The sequence below is a fragment of the Urocitellus parryii genome, chromosome 6, assembly GCF_045843805.1.
Source record: "Urocitellus parryii isolate mUroPar1 chromosome 6, mUroPar1.hap1, whole genome shotgun sequence".
In the NCBI taxonomy this organism is placed as follows: Eukaryota; Metazoa; Chordata; class Mammalia; order Rodentia; family Sciuridae; genus Urocitellus; species Urocitellus parryii.
In genome coordinates this window covers 171383557-171400850 of record NC_135536.1, presented here as the reverse complement: position 1 = coordinate 171400850, position 17294 = coordinate 171383557, and the positions used below count along the sequence as shown (strand labels likewise).

At 40.8% G+C, this 17294-nt stretch overlaps 1 protein-coding gene across 3 annotated transcripts in view; it reads left to right on the top strand.

Moving 5' to 3' along the window:
• Positions 1-2590: 2590 nt before the first annotated feature.
• Ptpra (protein tyrosine phosphatase receptor type A) overlaps positions 2591-17294 on the top strand; it is a 125339-nt gene continuing 110635 nt past the window's right edge. For all 3 annotated transcript variants that reach the window (XM_026409730.2, XM_026409729.2, XM_077800311.1), the window contains exon 1: positions 2591-2848. The gene's annotated coding sequence lies outside the window, so the exon portion shown is untranslated. The remainder of the gene's footprint in view (positions 2849-17294) is intronic.

Sequence of the window (17294 nt, the reverse complement as noted above, 5' to 3'; positions counted from 1 at the left end):
CACCTCTGCACGCATACCACAAATGCTCTGATCACATTGTGCTTGTCTCACGTGGCTGGGAAGAAGCGCTTGCATTTCCTGAGAATGGGTTGCTTGCCAAGCTGTATGTGCCTATAATTCTCAGTACAGCACTGGGAGGTTCCAGGAATAGTAGTAGAGGGAGGCTCCGGTCACCCAGAACAGGACACACTGGAAACCAGGAGTTCTCTAACTGTCACACACAACGGTAACATTTTCCCCAGGTGTGGTCAGGTGGGATAGGGGGTTCTTTATATGGTCTAGATCGGGTAGGGGTTCTTTATATGGTCTCAAGGATGACAATAATTTTTAAAATTTTTTTCTCTTTAGTGCTAGGGAGTGAATCAGGTCTTCACACACGGAGCTACATCCCCAGCCTTTTTTTACTTTGAGACAGTCTCCAGCCCCAAAAGTTTCTGAGGCTGGCCTTGAACTTGCCATCCTCCTGCCTCAGTCTCCTGAGTCACTGGGATTATAGTCATATGCCACCACACCTGGAAATAGCTATTCTAATTAGTAAATATAAGTTGTTTCCCTGCCCCTCTTGTGGGCCCATGGTGAGATGCTGTGTCTGTATATTCTATACAAAGTGCTTGTCCTTTCCCTTTGTAAACTATATTTGATGTGGATTAAACCAATATGAACAGCTTACATATATTTATAATACATATTTAAGTAGCCAACCCCTTTTATGTTAATATAAATAAATTCAAATGAAAATAAATAAAAGAAACATTAAGAAATAAGTGTCAGCTATAGATGAGATAAAACCATGCTGATGTGGTTGTTGCACTTCTAGCTACCCAGGTACTTCCTGCACTTACAGAATTTTTCAAGATTTTTTTTTTTCATACTCTTTGAGTTCCAGTGCAAGTTCTGGCCTTGCACTTTTCCACTTGGTGTGCTTTTCCATTTGGAGTTTGAACTTTCCAGGAAAGTTGGATGTGTGGGCGGCGCCCTCATTGGCTGCCCCAGGGGTCTGATATTTAGGAGACAGGACAGTGGCCTCTGGGGCTGGGGCTGGGTTGTTTATCCTATCTGGCAGAGGTGCCTTCAGTATCTATCTCATTGATAACTATGTACTCTGGCCCTGCTGAAAGGGAGCAAGAGTCATAACTCAAGGAGGAATTTCCCTGCTGGGGAGGGGATGGTCTGAGAGAGGCTCACCGCAACCCAGTAATCCCAGACTGTTGCTAGGGTTAGCACATACTAATTTACTCCACAAATAAATGGGAGTGGGGAGGGGCATTGAGTCCACTGTTGGTGCTCCAACAGGTGGGCCTAGGGATGGAAAGGCATCAAGCTAGAAACAGCAACTGATGTGGGCTCCTTCTCTGGCGGCAATACGTTCTTATGGTACCCTCCCCTTCTTTGAAGAGTCGAGGCTAGCCACAGGCTTTCCCTAGGGCGCTCCAAACGTGGGACTCTACCAGTCGGTTGTGTGTGAGGGGATCTCGGGGTTGGCCGGCTTGGAGGAGAGGCCTGCCGCAACCCATCCCGGGCACCGCAGGACTCCGGTCTAGGTTGAAGGATCCCCCATAACTCTTCTTGTGCCCTGCTGTGTAATCTGCTTCCAGCCACTTACACAGCGCAGACCACCGAACGTCCAGAGGAACCCGCTGGTGACCACACCCCAAAACGTTTTACTTGCCACCTAATAGATAAGATGTAAATTAACTTGAAGCCACAGATGACCTACCTGCAGCACCCACAGTGCGGCGCCTGGAAAACCGCTCCCGCCATCGCACTGACAGATGGCTTCCGGACGCCACACGAGGGACGTGATGCCCAGGGTCCAGGAAGGGATCCACACCCCGTCCCTGGGTGATGCACATCCTGGTCCTCTCCGCACTTTGATCCTCTCCCCCGCCCCTCCACCATCCCCCGCAGGCCTATGGAAAGAGGTAATCCCCGCCCCGCAGAGCACCACGTGTAGTGCTTTCACCCACCTCCGTGGCGGACCAGGACCAGTATGAGCATCTCGAAAAACGGGGAGATTTCCCTGGGGTCGGTGGAAATGGCGTGGATTGGCTGGATGTAAGACAGCACCCACGGAGCCAGGCACGATCTAGGGACTTGGCAGGTTCCTCTCTCCCCTCAGTGAGATCCTTCGTCCTTTGCCTTGAAGCAATTAGGGACGGTGGGGAGAGGGGTGGGAAGGACGACGAAAGAACCACTTTTGAAGAGGGTTGGAAAGAGGGCTTTCGCTAGGTATTAGCGTGACTTGTGCCTGGCCTCATTTTCCGCCTCTGTAAGCTGGGAAGAAGGCTCACGTCCAGGGGTCTGGGGACTGTAAGGAAGCGGAAGACGGAGGTGCACTTGGCAGCCGGCACTTCTGAAACCCAGCTTTCCGAGAAACATTGCGCCGCGGTGGGGCGAGCCTCTCCTGGCCTCTGAGATTATGATACCCGACTCCGCGCCCCCGGCGGACCAGCAAGCTCTCGGAAGCGCGCAAGGGCGGGGCCCACGAGGGCAGGAGACGCTCATACGGTGTCGACCAACCAGCGCCCGTCTCTGAACGACCAATGAGGACGCGCCTTACAGCTAACACCGGGTCGGGAGAGAGGCTGCAGCGAGTGCGGCGCTGACAGGGACGCGCGCGCGATCCAGCTCGGACCCCGGGCCAACGCCGCCATCACCGCTGCCCACCCAGTCGCCCCCTCCGCCTGTTTCCCTCGCCATGGAGGCGAGGCCGCCGCCGCCGCCGCGGGGCTCCGGGCCGTGGGCCGGGCGGCGGCCCTGAGGGCGAGTGGCGGGCCGAGACGCAGCCGCAGAACCCAGGCGGAGGCGCCGTCCTAGTCCCCAGTGGTCCCGCCCAACGCCCGACTTGGTGAGTGTTGTGTCGCCGCCGCTCGGGTGGGCTCCGGAAGCGGGGGCGGCTTCGGGTGCGGGTGGGAGGGGTCCCCGGATCCTCCTTTTCCCGGTAGAATCCCTCCGGCTTCTGCTGTGGGATCCGGCATCCCTGCGCAGTGGGGAGGGGGAGGGGGGTCCCCGGAAACGTGCAGGACTGGGCACCGACCCCTCTCGACTGCCCGGGAACTTTGCGTGCGTCCTTCTTAGCGCCAGGCCGGGGCACTGCTGTAGTTCATTCTGTAAGAGGAAAATTAGAACAGCGAGAACAGCATTTGCTCTAGTTCATTTAATAGGAAGAAAGGAAAACTCCGGACAGGAGAAAATTTTGCTCTTGCAGTGACCAACTTTTCTTTTCTTAAAGCCCCGCGCCCTTCCCGGCCGCCGCCCGTCTCCCAGGTTCCCCTCTCTGCTGCCTACTCCCAACTGGTGAGGATGCTTAGGAAGATAAAATAGGGACTCAGAGCTGCTCAGAATTCATAGTGAGCCACTTGAGAATACACATCCCCTCCCTTTTTATTTCCGGGAAATTAAAAAATCTTTAAAAAAAATTCTAATATATTTCTTGAAAATAAAAATTGTAATGGCAGAATTGAACCTAATGTTGAGGTTTTGTGTGTGTCTGTAGTGTGTGTGTGTATTTTGTCAGTGATGATATTGTGAGATAGGAAAACAGGAATATTCAGATCCTTTTAGGCAGAGTAAATGTCTTCAAAAGCCTTTGCCCAGAATAGGGATTCCTGCTCTCAACCAGTCATATCTCCCCAGAGATGGTTTTACTTGCCACCTGCTAGCTGTTGAGGCAGCCAGAGAACCAGAAGATGGTGGGTGAGAGGAGGAGTGAGTAGGAAAGGCCGAGCATCTTCCTGCCTGGCCACTCCTTTCAAAAACACAGATCTGATGCTGTCACTTGTTTACTTAAAACCTCCTTCGCTTTCTTTTTCCCATGGGATGAATGAAGCCCAAAATGCCTTATCAGGTCAACCAAGGCCCTTGACACTCTTGCCTCAACTTACATTTTTACTTTAGACTAATCTCTCAGTTCACCTTTCTTTCATTCCCTCCCTGGCTATTCAGAGCTTTTTGACCACTAATAATGTTGGGAGATATTTATTTTCTTTGATCATCTTCCACCTGTCCCTTCTAAGCTCCATGTGTTTCTTTAAAACTCCCCTCTCACTCACTCCCCCTTATCCCCCTCTTCTCACTCTCTCTCAAACTCCAGGGAGGGCTGGGGTTGTAGCTCAGTGGTTGAGTGCTTGCCTCCCACATGTGAGGCACTGGGTTCGATCCTCAGCACCACATAAAATAAATAAAGATATTGTGTTTATCTACAACTAAAAAAAATGTATATCCTGCCCCCCCCCACTTTTAAATTTTGAAACAGGGTATTGCTAAGTTGCTGAGGGTCTTGCTAAATTGCTAAGACTGGCCTCAAACTTGTGATTCTCCTGTCTCAGCCTTCTAAACCGCTAGAATTACAGGCATGCTTCATCCTGCCTAGCTAGCTTCTTAAGGGCAGGAGCTGTGTCTTGTTCACTTTTTCTTGCTGGGAAAATCCTGTTGTCTCCTAGATCCTTTCCCAGTACCCAAGATAATTTTTCACTTGTGTTTCCTGAAGACCTGCTTGGAGTGCATGCCCAGGACTTTTACCACATCTGATTTCTTATCTTCTCATGTCCATCCTACCCAGCTCCCATAAATATTCGTCAGTCAAGAACCGGCACTTCCCACATCCCACTGACTTCCAATCTGCTTGACTAAAAGGCCAAAAGCCACTCACTTTTCACCTCTGTCTGCTTAAAGTGATCTTACTCATGTGCATTGATGGGTACCATCAATGATCCCCATTGGCTATTCACTGTATACCTTGTAGCCACTTATTTAGCATGTGGATGAAATACTGAACCAGAAAAGCAAACCCTCTTACCTAACTATATTTGTGGGCCTTCTATTTGCAAGGCTTAGTGCTTGGGATACAAAATGAAAGTGATGAAGTCATGCCCTTACCTTGAAGGAGCTCACTCTAGTGCAGGGCAGGGAGATGTTAATAAATAATGGCATTACAGATATTACTAGAATGTAACAATAATCTGTTGTTTTTTTACTTGCCTGTGACAGGGTTGACGTGAATTCTCTCATTTAATTCTTTCAGTGGTGAAAACTGAGGCCTTACAGTTGAAGGTATAGTCAGATGAAGTTATAGTCAGGATTTGAATCTTGATAGTCTATTTCCAGAACCTCTGCCAGGTTGTGCAGGGGATAGTCCCTCCCTCCTTAGGTGGGAAAACTTTCTTGGAATGGGCCTTTAGTCCTGAAGGGTGCATAGAAGTTTGTGCATGGTGGACAGTGCACATAGGAAAGAGAGCAGCACCAGCAGGCTTGGAGGGAGAAGGACTTACTGTCCTTGGGAACTGGGAAGAGGTTAAACAGGTGATTGGGTAAAGTTAAGAGGGTTGGGAGATGAGATTAGGGTCAGCTTGAAGTATATGTAGTGTGTTTAAGTTTAAGCACTGGAAGAGTCACTGAAGGAAGAATTTAAAGGCGGTCAGGGACTTTGGGCACATTTGGGGCTAATGCTGATACCTGTGCAATTTAGGAGGCAGTGACCAGACCCTACCCAGGTAAAATCATATCCTTTTAGACCCAAAGGAAGGTATAAAGAGAATTTTGCTCAGTTTTGGGAAAAGATATTTAATGAGTATGAGAGAGAAATTCCAGCAGTATGAAAGGGTATTTAGAGAAACAAATTGCTCTCCTGTTCAGACCCCAAGTCTCTTGTCTCCTAACCTCTTCTCCAGGGACGGCTAAAGTTTCCGGTTTGTGACCCTTCTATAGACACTGTTCCTTTATAATGCTTCAACATAGAACAAATTCCACCATGATACAGACCAGTCACACCTTTAAAAAAAATTAACATATTTAGGGCTGGGGATAAGGCTCAATGGTAGATGCTTGAGGCCCTGGGCTTCATCCTCAGCACCGGGAAAAACAGTACCGGGAAAAAACAAAAACAAAGCATATTTAGGAAATTATTTCAAATCAGTACCTATAGAATTGTTCATTCTTTGTATTGACATTACCTTATTTTATTGTATGACTGTGTATTTGCACATGTAGCTTTGTGTATTTATAAGTAGTCTTCATGTTCAACATTTGTTTCCATATTTTTCTCTTACAGCAGTGCAATACAAAGTACATACTTTGTTATGAGCTCATGTATAAAATTTTCTGAACAGAATGCTTTTATAAGTGGAACTACTTGATCAAAAGGTGTGTCCATTTTTTAATATTAAACGTAGTCAAATTACCACTCTTTGAGGTAATTCTACCAATTTATTCTCTCCCCCAAAATGTGAGTGTGTCTCAATGGATTGTCATCAGAATACCTAGCAGGATCATCTGGGATACTTTTTCAACTTCCACATTCCTACCCTTCTCTTAGCAGCCACTGGCACTCATGTCATTCTAGCCTATTTCTTTTATTTATTTATTTAAGGCAGCGTAATGCATTACAATAATACACATATAGAGCACAATTTTTCATGGTTGTATACAAAATATATTCATATCAATTCATGTCTTCATACATATACTTTGGATAATAATGATCATCACGTTCCACCATCATTTCTAACCCCATGCCCCCTCCCTTTACCTCCAACTCCTCTGCCCTCTCTAGAGTTCGTCTATTCCTTCCAAGCTCCCTCTCCCTATTCTAGCCTAGTTCTTTTAATTTACTGAGGGCCACATTGAAGCTCAGAAAGATCAGAGTGACTTGTACAGGAAAAGCAGTGTTGGATGGTGATAGCTTATGTTTTGCAGCTCTGATTTTTGTGTATGACCATTACCTTTCTGGAGGCACTTAGCAATTTGTAAACATTGTTGCATTATTTTTCTTTATGTGAAAAAAATGAGATGCAGGTGAAGTTGAGTTAATAGCTGGGAAGTTGGCCAGATATAGAATCATGTTTTTTCAGTTCCAGCATAGTAACTAGTAAATGTTTTCAAATGCTAAAGGGAAGAATTTTTTTTTTGTGTGTGTGTGTGTGTAAATGCATCAAAAATAGCAATAATATAATACAAAGTTAATAAAGCTGAGCAGAAACTCACAAATAACCCAGTGTTAAAATTTGTTTTAACATATTTTCTACTGAAAAGATAATCCATTAAGTATAAAATTATATTTACTCTAAATTTATCTGTTTGTGTCCATGTACATTGATTTTTTTAGTTGTAGTCAGTACATACAGATAATTTTTGAATTGTTGATAGCATAAAATATTTTATATTTACTCATTTATATATCCAAAAAAAAAGAAGTATTTGAACAAGGGCACTCAGGTTTATAAAAGTACCAATTATAACAGTAAAAAAGGAAAAAATAAACAGACTGTACAAACTACAGCTTGTTCAAATACTTCTTTTTTTTTTTTTTTTGGATTATTTTCTTGGACCCTTACCCCTCCAGTATGCTCATTGTATCAGAGGAATATTTTATTGCTGAATTGTTACCTTTAAAGGTTAAACTACTTTACAACACTGTCAGCAATTTTATATGGCCCCGATTCTTGACAACACAGCTAGTGCTATCACAAACAAATACCTAATATTTAATTATTTTATTAATTTAAAAGAAATGTTGATTGAGAAAAGTTTAATTTTCTTTTCTTTTTTTTCCCCCAGTACTGAAGATCAGACCTAGGATCTTGTACATCCTAGGCAAGTGTTCTACCACTGGGCTATATTCCCAACCCTTTATTTAAAAAAAAAAAAAAAATATATATATATATATATATATATATATAGATAGATAGATAGACAGACCTTTATTTTATTTATTTATATGTGGTGCTGAGAATTGAACCCAGTGCCTCATACATGCCAGATAAGCCCTTCTGCTCAGCCCCAGCCCCAGCCTCCTCAATCCTTTTTAAGTTGATTTTGAGACAGGGTCTTGCTAAGTTGCCAGGTTGGCCTTGAACTTATGATCCTCCTACCTCAGCCTATAGCTGGGGGAGATTATAGATATAATTTACATTTACTGAATGAGACAGATATTAGGAAAATATAGAATGGGATCATATTGGCATAAAATGTAAGACTAGATGCTGTTCTGTTGACTATACCAGGCATTGTGCTGGAGGAGGAGATACCCCAGAGTAACATGGATATGATTTCTGTCCTCATGGCACTTAAGGGTTAGTGCAGTAGACAGAAATTAATCACTTTGTGGTAATTATAGATGTGGTGGATGTAATCAGAGGAGAAGAATAAGGTGTCTAGGGAGTGCCAGAGAAGTTCAACAGTTAAGCAACATTTGCAAAAGCCCTGAGCTGGGAAGGGATTTGGTATCTCAAGGCAGCGCTTCTCTTACTTGAATGTGCACATGAACCATCTGGGCATCTTGTTAAAATGCCAAGTCCTGATTCAGTAGATCCGGGTGGGACTTGGGATTCTGCATTGCTAACCACCTCCTGGGTGAGGCGGATGCTGCTGGTGGGTGGATCACACTTGGTGGAGCAAGGCCTAATTGAGAGGTTGGTGAGCACCTGAAACTGACTGATCATGGTGAGCAGGAAGTGGCAGGTGGCTTGCTGTGACATTGGAGCCATAATTCTCTGCCCTGACTGTGCTTTTAAATTAACCAGGGTTAATTTAAAAAAAGAAAAAATAGGCATGCAAATGCCACATCCCTGATCGTTTTTTATTTAATTGACCATAGATAGGGCCTGAGAATGTGTGTATATATTTTAATTTTGCAGGTGATTCTAATGTGTCAGGGTTGAGAGCCACTGGACTGGAGAGAGGCAGAAGTCAGAGTTGAGGGCCTCATGTGCATACATGGATTTTGGACTTTATGTTGAAGGCAAAGCTAAGCCACTGAAGGATTTTAAGCAGGAGATCGAGCCCGTCTGATCTGCAATTGTGAAAATTCACTATGGTTGCAATCTAGAGCAGTAGTTTTCAGAGAGGTGGATATGACAGCTTACTGAGGTGCTGGAAGAAATTTTGAATTTTCATTCATTTTTGTCTAAAAAAATAAAATAAAACATTTAATTTAGGGATTGTCATTGGCATATTCTTGAGTGTGTAGATTACATAATGTTAGTGTTAATGTTCAAGTACAGAATTTGGGGTGTCCTGAAGGAAGAGAGGAAGTTCTTCAGTGAGCAGAGTTATACTCATCCATTCAGTGGATTGCAGTTTTTTGTTTTGTTTGGTTTGGTTTTGATAGTACTGTTGGACCCCTGGCCTTGTACATTCTAGGCACACACTCAGTCATTGAGCCATATCCCCAACCCTTTTTATTTTATTTATTTTTGTCATACTGGGCATTGAACCTAGGGCCTCACACACTGAGCTATATCTCTAGTCCTTTATTTTGAGACAGGGTCTCATGAAGTTGCCCATGCTGGCTTTGAAGAGATTGTACATTCCTTTGATTTATATCTGTATGCCTTCATTTATCCCAATAAATCTTACATTTGGTCTTCTCATGTTATCTAATAATTCTTGGAAGTTCTGTTCATGATTTCTTAACATCATCTCTCTGTGGTCAACTCTATTTTCAAAATTATATATTTTGTTTGCATTGTCTGAGGTTCTGTCTTCCAATTGGTTTAGTCTGTTGGTGATGCTTTCTATTGAATTTTTAATTTGGTTTATTGTTTCCTTCATTTTAAGGATTTCTGCTTATTTTTTTCCCCCGCAGTCCAGGGCTGCAGGTATAGCTCAGTGGTAGAGTGCTTGTCTAGCATGTGCCAGGCCCTGGGTTTGATTCCCCAGCACTGGGAGGGGGAAAAAAAAAAGATTAAGCAGCTTTTAGCATGTATTACTAGAGTCTTTTTGATAATTGAATTCGGAAAGAACCATTTCTTTTGTGAGCTACTGGAAGACATACTCTTTTTTCTTTTTAAATATTTATTTTTTAGTTATAGGTGGAGACAAAACTTTATTTCATTATGTGGTGCTGAGGATCGAACCCAGAGCTTCATGCATACTAGGCAAGTGCTCTACCTCTTAGCCACAACCCCAGCCCCTGGAAGACATACTCTTAATAGTGAATAATTTTCTTATTAAGAACATTGTTATTTGGAATAAGTGTTTAAGTGAAAACTACTGATAAAACAGTTACTTTGATTAAAAGAGAAATTCATTCATTGCCTTTTAATGGGCAAGCTGTCGAATCAGGTTGTCCTTCGTTAGTTGTGTTGTGTTAGAGTTGTTGATGACTTATTTTCTTTTTAAAAAATGCCAGCTGGCCAGGTATGGTGGCACATACCTGTAATCCCAGCAACTTGTGAGGCCAGCACAGGAAGATTGCAAGTTTGAGGCCAGCCTTGGCATTTAATGAGACCTTGTCTTAAAATAAAATAATGTAAAAGGGCCTGGAAATGGTAGCTCAGTGATAGGACACCCCTAGCTAGGTTCCATTCCCAGTACTCGAAAAAAGAAAAAAGAATAAAAGGAAAAAAAAAAAAAAAACTCAGCTGTTGGTCTCCTTTCTATTTTCCTGACACCCTCTCCACATCTTTTAAAAATTTCTTCTCTCAATCTAACTTCCATGTATGAGAGAAAACATCCTACTCTTGACTTCCAGAGTCTGGCTTATTTCATGATGTTCTCTAGTTTCATCCATTTACCAGCAAATGACATAATTTCATTCTTCTTTATGGCTGAATAAAACTTCATTGTGTATATATACCACATTTTATTTATTCATTTATCTGTTGACAGTTGCTTTAACTTGCCTTTTGTGAATTGTGCTGCTCCAAACACTGGAATGCATGTATCATTGTAGTATGCTGATGTTAGTTCTTTTGAATAAATACCAAGGAATGGAATAGCTGGGTCATGGGGTGATTTCATTTTTAGACTTTTGAAGAATCTCCATACTGCTTTCCAAAGTGGTTGCACTCCCACCAACCATGTACCTTTCCCTCACATCATTGTCAGTATTTATTATTATTTGTATTCTTTTATTTTCCTTTGATACCAGAGATTGAACCCAGGGGCACTTAACCACTGAGCTACATCCCCACCCTTTTTTATTTTTTATTTTGAGATAGGGTCTTACTAAGTTGCTTAGAGCCTTAGCTTCCAGAGTTGCTGGGATTACTGGTGGATACCACCACACCTGGCTATTATTTGTGTTCTTTGATTTCTATTCTAACTGGTGTGAGATGAAATCTCAGTGTAGTTTTTGATATCCATTTCCCTGACTGCTAAGGATGTTGAACATTTTTTCACATTATTTGTTGGCCATTCATATTTCTTCTTTTGAGAAATGTCTGTTTAGATCATTTAACCATTCATTGGTTGGGTTGTTTTGAGGTGTTTTTTTGAGTTCTTTATAATATTCTAGATGCTAATCATCTCTTGGAAGCAAAGCTGGCAAAGATTTTCTCCCAGTCTCTTCTCTTTTTCACATTCTTAATTTTTTCCTTTGAGGTGCAGAAGCTTTTTGATGCCATCCCCCTTAATGATTTTTGGTTTTCTTTCCTTCCCTCCCTCTCTCCCTTTCTTCTTTCCTTCCTTCCTTCCTTTTTTTTTTTTTTTAAAGAGAGAGTGAGAGAGGAGAGAGAGAGAGAGAGAGAGAGAGAGAGAATTTTTAACATTTATTTTTTAGTTCTCGGCGGACACAACATCTTTGTTGGTATGTGGTGCTGAGGATCGAACCCGGGTCCCACGCATGCCAGGCGAGCGCGCTACTGCTGAGCCACATCTCCAGCCCTCCTTCCTTCCTTTTTGAACCAGGGATTGAAGCCAGGGGCACTTAACCATTGAGCCACATCCCCAGTCCATTTTATTTTGAGACAGGGTCTTGCTAAATTGCTTAGGGCCTAGCTAAGTTGCTGAGGCTGTCTTTGAACTTGAGATCCTCCTGCTTCAGCCTTTGGAGCAACTAGGATTATAGGGAGATGCCACTATGCTGGCTCTTGGTTTTATTTCTTGAGGAGATCTAGAGGGAAGGAGGAGGGGAGACAATAGGGAGGTACTGGGAATGAAATCTACCAAATGTGCTATGTCTACATACAAATATACCATAATGAATCTCACTTATATGTAATTATAATGTAGTCATTAAAATAATAATGTTAATGACAGTGGGAGATCAGTGGAGTAGAGGAAGCAAATTAGTGGGAGAGAGGAGGGAAAGGGAAAATACTGGGGAATGAGATTGACCAAATTATGTTATATGCATGTATGTATCCCATTATTATGTATAATTATAATGCATCAGTAAAAAAAAAAATGCCAACTGTTGCCAGGTGCAGTGGCACACATACCTATAATCCCAGCTATTTGGGAGACTGACAGGGAATATTATGAGTTCAAGGCCAGGCTGGGCAATTTAGTGAGATACTGTCTCAAAATGAAAATAAAGCTAGGCACACTGGTATACCCCTGTAATCCCAGTGACTCAGGAGGCTGAAAGAGGAGGTTTGCAAGTTTGAAACCAGCCTCAGCAATTAGCAAGGCCCTGTGTCAAGTTAAAAAATAAAAAAGGGCTGGGGATGTAGCTCATTGGTAAAGTACCAATAAAGTAAAATATACACACACACACACACATAATAATAATAATAATAGTAACAACAACAGCATATATTAATTAACTTAAAAAATGACGACTGTTTAGGACTGGGGATGTAGTTCAGTGTAGAGCACTTGCCTAGCATGGGTGAAGTCCTGGTTTTGATCCCAGCACTACCTCCTCAAAGTCAGCTTTTTAGCATAAGTGTGATACATAGCAAATACCATTTGAAAAAGTAATTCTTAATCTGTATCTTCAAGTAAAGGTGTTATTTAAATTTTTTTTTTTTTTAGTTGTAGTTGGACACAATACCTTCATTTTATTTTTTATGTGGTGCTGAGGATCAAACCCAGTGTCTCGCACTTGCTAGATGAGTGCTATACCACTGAGCCACAACCCCAGGCTCCAAGTAAAGGTATTATTTTAATAATGAACATGAAAGTAACTTATTTCTTCTTAGGAAAAAAAGTGCTATGGGAAAGCATTTTCCCCTTGATACTTTAAAAAAAAAAAGCTTTACTGAAATATAATTTACATACCATAAAATTCTGTGGTTTTTAGTGCATTTATAGAGTTGTACAGTCATAACCATTATCTTATTTAAGGGCATTTTTATCACTCCAAAAAGAAACTATGTACTCATTAGCTTCACTCCCCATTCTGTCCTCTCTAGTCCCTGGCATATACTAATTTTTCTGTCCTGTGGATTTGCCTAATCTGGGTATGTCATAAAAACAGAATCATATAATCTGTGGCCTTCATTCTACTATTGAACTAAATCCCTAGCCATTTTTATTTTTATTTTGAGAGAGAGTCCTGTTAAGTTGTCTCGGCTGACTTCCAACCTGTAGCCCTCCTGTCTCAGCCTCCAGAGACACTGGGATTACAGGTATGCACCACCACACCGGGATCTTTGTTTGTGTATTTATTTATTTATTGGTACTAGGGATTGAACTCAGGGGTGCTTTACCACTGAGCTATATCCTCAGTCTTTTTAATTTTTGTTTTGAGACAGGATCTCATTAAGTTGCTGAGTGTCTCACTAAATTGCTAAGGCTGGCCTCAAATTTGTGATCCTCCTGTCTCAGCCTCCTAGGGGCATGCACCACCATGCCTTGTTCTGTGTTTAATTTTTTGAGGAATTGTTAAATGCTTTCTAGAGCATCTACTCCATTTTACAATCCTAGCAGTAATTCTGTAAGAGTATCCATTTCTCCACATCCCTGTGAACACTAGTTATTGTCTATCTTTTTAACTCTAGCCATCCCAAGTGGGTTTGAAGTGGACTTGCCTTGTGGTTTATATTTGATTTCCCAAATGATTTATTATTTCAGTATGATTTTGTTGTATCTATAAAAATTCTTGTAATTTTGCACATGAAAAATTTGGAAACGTATTTTGTAACCTGATAAAAATCTCCAAATATATTTCTAAAATAAGTTTCAGATAATCTAATGAAATAAAGAACCTAGGCATTGATTATTAGCAGCTGTTAAAACCATTATGGGTGGCCATGTGGCTCAGTGGTCAAGTGCTCCTGAGTTCAATTCCACCCCCACCAAAAAAAAAAAAAAAAACCCAAAACATTATGGAGCTTTATAATGGGCCGGGGGGTCAAGCTGACAGTATTCTGATGAATCATAACATCTCTGAAATTGGGACAACCACATCTTTTATTCCTTCTGTGTGATATAGTGGGAAGAACATAACATTCATGAAATATTGCTCCCCTCTTCACAAAGCAAATCAAATCTGACTCAGATTAAGCTTCTAGATTTAACAGTTTATAGGATGCTATTAGCAAATTCAGAATGTGAGAAATACTATAGAACAAATGAATCATTACTGCAAATAAACATAAAAAAAAGACTAAAAAAAATATTGCAGTTTAAAAAAGACTCAAGACATATTAACTAAATATAATGTGTATACCCAAACCAGCATTCAAAGATATTTATGAGACCATTGGGAATATCAGATGATTGTTATTTTTTTTAGGTATGATAATAGTATTGTGATTATATTTATTTTGTTTTTTTTGTGTGTATATGTGGCTGGGGGGGGGAGATATTGTATTTAAAAAGGAAGACACTTTTAGAGACAAGTACTGAAATATTTATGAATGAAATGATATGATGTTTGCCCCAGCACCATAAGAAAAGAGAAGAAGGAAGATGTACATCTTTAGCCAGATTTAAAGGAAAGTGTTTGTATTATTGGGTGGTAGAAAAATAAATATCACAGTTAATAAGCATACCCACAGTGATTGTTCCTTTTGGACCCATGTTTCTGTTTTGGCTCTGTTAGCCATTAAAGCCAAATATTGATTTGAAACCAGACTTTCAAACTATTTTATGACAAAGTGTTATAAATGAAATTTTTTGTCAAACATAATGAGAAATATTTAATCATGGATCACACAAAAATGGGTTTATATCAGTATTTTAGTGGTATCAATACTATTATTGTGATTATGATTCTGTTTCATTTGAAAATTAATTTTTTGAGGTATTTACATATAGATTAGTACCTATGCCATAGGTAAAGATATGTTGGGGATGTTGCTCTTATTTATTAGTAGGTACGCAGTCAAAAATTTTGGTTGTCAGTACTGTGGAAAACAAACTGGGCAGATCACAGAGATTTATTTGGTGATTTGAGCAAATTTGACAAGTGATGATGGTGTTATGGAGTGCTGATGAGAGATGTGGAGACATGTGGACATATACTTAAGTATGATTCAAGAGGAAGCATTAGTAAGGTTCCAGATTTTGGGGTTTTTGGAAGACATGTTGGTAAATGGAGCTTCTGTGTGTAGGAAGAAGTTGAAATCCGGCTCCTGTGAATTGTGCAGGCAGTTTTCAAATATTGATTGACAAATAACTTAACCCACAGTTAGTTTTCAAACATTGGTTGACAGACGGCTTAATGCAATATTGTAAATGCATTGATACTACTCATTAATAAAGAGAATGCCTTCCATTGATGTGTCAGCAGCACTGTTACCAGAATATTGTGGAATAGTTCCAGGATTTCCGATGTTCTTCTAAAAGAAACTGAGGGCCCTGGTCTTTTATGATGCTTCTGTTCTCCTAGTTGCCTTTTCTGTGTCTCCAGTGATGTGAATGCTTCTCCCACTTTTCAGGGAGTAAGGCCAATCCCTAAATCAGTGCCTCTACCTGCACTCTGCAAAACTCCCCATTGTTCCCTACTTCCTGTCTGGGCCTTTGTTAGCCCATACCCTTTACTGAGTTCAAAGTGACCTGCTGGTTCTTTCTTTCTGGTGTGTTAGCTAGAATGGACCTCTCAAGTCCTTAAGTCTAACCCTCACAGATGAGAAGCAGAAGCAGCCCAGGGAGACTCCGCCTTACCCAGGGTCTTGCTGCAAGCTGGTGGGTCATGGAAAATCCTTTTCCTTCCTGTAGTTCATGCCCAGTTAGCAGTAGTACCACTGCAGCTGTTCTGAACCTCTAAGGCAGGGATTCTTAGTAGTTGAATAACTACCAAAAAAGAAGAAAAACATGATTTTGATATGTTTTTAGTTTTTATATTTTAACATTATGTTTAACTTAAAATTGTGGGTTTTTTAAATAATTAATACTTAATACATGTTAAAATATGTTAGTAATACTAAAAATATATAGTAAAAGTTAATTATGTCTCCTTCCATCTTCCCTCTTCAAAGATATCCCTTTCTACAGGTACTGTGAATAGTACTTGTAAAATCTTCCAGATATATTACATGGCTATGTGATGTAATAGTTATTTAACATTGATATTTCAATAACAATAAAGGAGGATATGTTTTAGCAGATTAAGATGTGCTCCTCCTCTTTTCCTTCTTGTTTGTTTTTTTGGGGCTGGGGATCAAACCTAGGACCTTGTGCATGCTAGAGAGGTGCTAAACATGCCTTTGGAAGATTGTGTAAGGAGGTTTGATTCAATTTCCCAGTGTCAGTGGAAATGGTTTCTTAAATCAGTCATACTTATTAAGTTAGTTTTCAAAGGTTCTACTTTAAGAAGGGCTTTTGTAGAGCAAGTGGTAGTTAGTAGAGCAGTTTAGTTATGTGTGAGTTTTCTAATATTGGGGGGGCCTTTTGTATATGGAAAGGACTACTTAAAATTACTTGGTTTTCAAATTAATGTTTAATTTATTAAAATGGCAAGTTAAAAATCTAATTTTCCTTTAGTTTTGTTATTGTAAGCATAGTAATTTTGTTTGGAATAAGGAACAACAGTTTTCACTTTTAAAAAAGTTAATGTTAATTTAATAGTTTAAATTCCTTCATACTCTTTACTCAGTTAATTAAATTTCCAGAGACATTTAAAATACACTTATACATTCAGTCTGTCAAACATAGTCAGTCCTTGACAGGTCAAACTTGAGATCAGTGTTTTTCATTAGCTAAATCTGAATTACCAGCACTTAAAAAAATATTTATCCTAGCTCAGCGCCAGTAATCACAGTGACTCAGTAGACTGAGGCAGGAGGATTCCAAGTTTGAGGTCAGCCTCAGCAACTTAGTGAGACCCTGTGTCAAAAATAAAAAGGTCTGGTGATGCAGCTTAGTGGTAAAGCACCCCTGGGTTCAATACTAGTTCTTCCTCTCTCCTGCAAAAAAAGAATCCTAAACGTAACTCAAAGTATTTGTACTATGTCTTTGACATACTTCATTTTATTGCTCACCATTTTCTTCTCACAGTTGTAGTGTCACTCAAATGTGGAGGACAGATTTACTAAGTCAGAGAGACGGGTTTTTTGGACTGAAAATACAGGACTATGGTACAGTTATTGGTCAAGAGATTTAAGACTGGGAAAATGCTCTGTGTTTTTATGATAATCCTACTTAAGAGGTACCCTTCTTTGTAGGAGAAGCCTAAATGTGGT